The 2,743-nt window shown below is 37.3% G+C and overlaps 1 long non-coding RNA gene across 1 annotated transcript in view; it reads left to right on the forward strand.

Moving 5' to 3' along the window:
* The window catches only part of LOC106881602 (uncharacterized), a 21,884-nt gene that overhangs the window by 5,556 nt on the left and 13,585 nt on the right, over positions 1–2,743 (forward strand). Inside the window, exon 2 of the long non-coding RNA XR_001410872.2 lies at positions 300–682. This is a non-coding gene — a long non-coding RNA (uncharacterized LOC106881602). The remainder of the gene's footprint in view (positions 1–299; positions 683–2,743) is intronic.

Here is a 2,743-nt window from a genome sequence, read left to right on the forward strand (position 1 = left end):
TGTGTGTGTGCATAGTGTGTGTGTGTGCATAGTGTGTGTGTGTGTGTGCATAGTGTGTGTGTGAGTGTGTGAGAAAGAGTTTTTTGTGTTTTTGCTCTCTCACCGCTTGACAACCGGTGTAACATACCCGTAACTTAGCGGTCCGTCAAAAGAGACCGATAGCATAAGGCTTTAAAGAAAAGAGCTACTAGGGTTGATTCGTTCGACTAAAATCCTTCAAGGTGATGTCTCAACCTGGCCATAGTAAAAAAGATATAAAAGATATAATATTTTCTCGACTAATCAAATTTATCTTACAGGCGGCATAGGAATGGAGTTGCCTCTTGATAGTCCGCCGGACTATACGGAAATAATTTAACCATCTGCCCCCCCCCAATATACAGGAACTGAATATCAGGAAACTGAGTTTCCGCAAACTGAGCAACCCCAGATTGGGGTTCTTCCGGCACTTCGATATACACAGGCTCCTGGGCATCGGCCACCAATAAGCAATCTCCTACCAGCTGGATATCCCCCACCAACTACACATCATGCACCAGTTACAGATCTTCCACCTCCTGGGTACACCCCATCCTATCCCGTGCAACAACAACCATATGTACAAACCCATGTACAACAACAACAACAACAACAACAACAACAACAACAACAACAACACCAGCAACAGCAACAAAGTGTGATCGTAAGAACATTTTATTATTATTATTATTATTATTATTATTATTATTATTATTATTATTATTATTATTATTATTATTATTACTATTATTATTCAGTAGTTTTATTTTTATAACGTACTTTCACTTCACTACCGAGCGCAGCTCTGTGTGCCTTGGGTAAGTGCTGTGGTTTGCTGTGATGCTCTTATCGTTACTGTATTGAAAGTGTTTTGCGTAGGATGTGTGCAGTGCCCAGTAGTACAATTTTCTGTATGTTATATATATTTGTAAGTCCTGATGTTTTTGTTATATATTTGTCTGAATATTTTTTTATTATACCTAAGGCACCTACTATGATAGGAATTGTTTCTGTTTTTAGATTCCACATTCGAGTTACCTCTATTTCCAGGTCTTTGTATTTTGAAAGTTTCTCCATTTCTCATTATTATATTAAAACTCGCAGCTTATTATTCTGGGTATGATGGAAAGTGTCAGCTGTCCACAGCCAGCAGACTAGGTGACACTTGTTTACTAGTCATGCTTCAAGAACCTTGCGAAGAATTCTTGCAGTTCCAAGCAATGCTGATGTTTGTAAGTGTTCTACCTTCACACTTGCACCGATCTTTCAGCCATGCTGGTTGTTGAGTGCTGATAATTTCAAGTGCACCAATTACTATTGGTATCACGTCTACTCTCTGCATTGATCACAGCCTTCGTATTTCCCACTTTAAATCGTCAAAGTTGTTTATTTTTTTCTTTTTCTTTCACATTGATCCTGTTGTCACCGGGGCATGCTATGTCGATTATCATACATGTTCTTTCTTTTTTATTCACCACAACAATATCCAGTTTCCGATGTCTGGTCAGATATTCGGACTGGATCATTGCATCCCACAGGATTTTGCAATTCTCGTTTTCGGTGACTCCTTCTGAGGTTTGCTGATACCATGTCTTTGCTTATTATAGGCTGTGATTTCCACAGAGTTGCTCTTTGTAGGCCGTGTATTATTATTATTATCATCATCATCATCATCATCATCATCATCATCATCATCATCATCATCATCATCATCATCATCATCATCCTCATCATCATCATTATTATCATCATCATCATTCAGTAGTCTTATTTTTATCACGTGCTTTCACTGCACTGCCGAGCGCAGCTCTGTGTGTCTTGGGTACATGCTGCGGTTTGTTGTGATGCTCTTATTTTTACTGTACTGAAAGTGTTTTACGCAGGATGTGTGCGGTGCCTAGTAGTGCTATTTTCTGTATGTTATACATACTTGTTAGGCCTGGTGTTTTTGTTATGCATTTGTCTGAATATTTTTTATCATTCCTAATGCGCCTACTATGATAGGAATTGTTTCTGTTTTTAGACTCCACATTCGAGTTAACTCTATATCCAGATCTTTGTATTTTGAAAGTTTCACCGCTTCTTTTAGACAAACATTGTCATCTACTAGTATTGATACATCGATTAGAAAGCATTTTTTTCTTTGGTGATCTCTGACAACTATATCTGGCTTACAGGCCTTAATTTCTTTGTGCGTACTGGCATATCCCTGAGTATGGTTGCTTTCTCATTTTCCGTGACCTTTTCTGGCGTGTACCTATACCATCTTTTTTCTGTTGTTATTCCATAGTGTTGACATAGCTTCCAGTGTATATAGGTCTCAACTATCGCGTCTGTGAATATATTCCATCTTAGCCAGGACTGGGCAGCCAAAGACAATATGGTTTATTTTTCTTGTCAACCTCCACATATTCTGCAGTTACTTGCTATGTTTCTTTTCATTATATGTCTTTTGACAATTTCTGGTGGGGAGGCTTTCGTCTTGTGCTGCAATTGAAAATCCTTCAGTCACTGCTTAGAGTCCTGAGCTTCTCAACCATTGTTGGTATTTTGCTTTGTATATTTCTTTTCTGTTTAGTTTAACCCAGTATTTGCCATGAAGGGGCTTTTCTTGTCATCGTTTTATCTTGATCCGTTATTGTTATTGTTGTTATTGTTATTATTATTATTATTATTATTATTATTATTATTATTATTATTATTATTATTATTATTATTATTATTA

This window comes from Octopus bimaculoides, chromosome 2 (assembly GCF_001194135.2).
Source record: "Octopus bimaculoides isolate UCB-OBI-ISO-001 chromosome 2, ASM119413v2, whole genome shotgun sequence".
In the NCBI taxonomy this organism is placed as follows: Eukaryota; Metazoa; Mollusca; class Cephalopoda; order Octopoda; family Octopodidae; genus Octopus; species Octopus bimaculoides.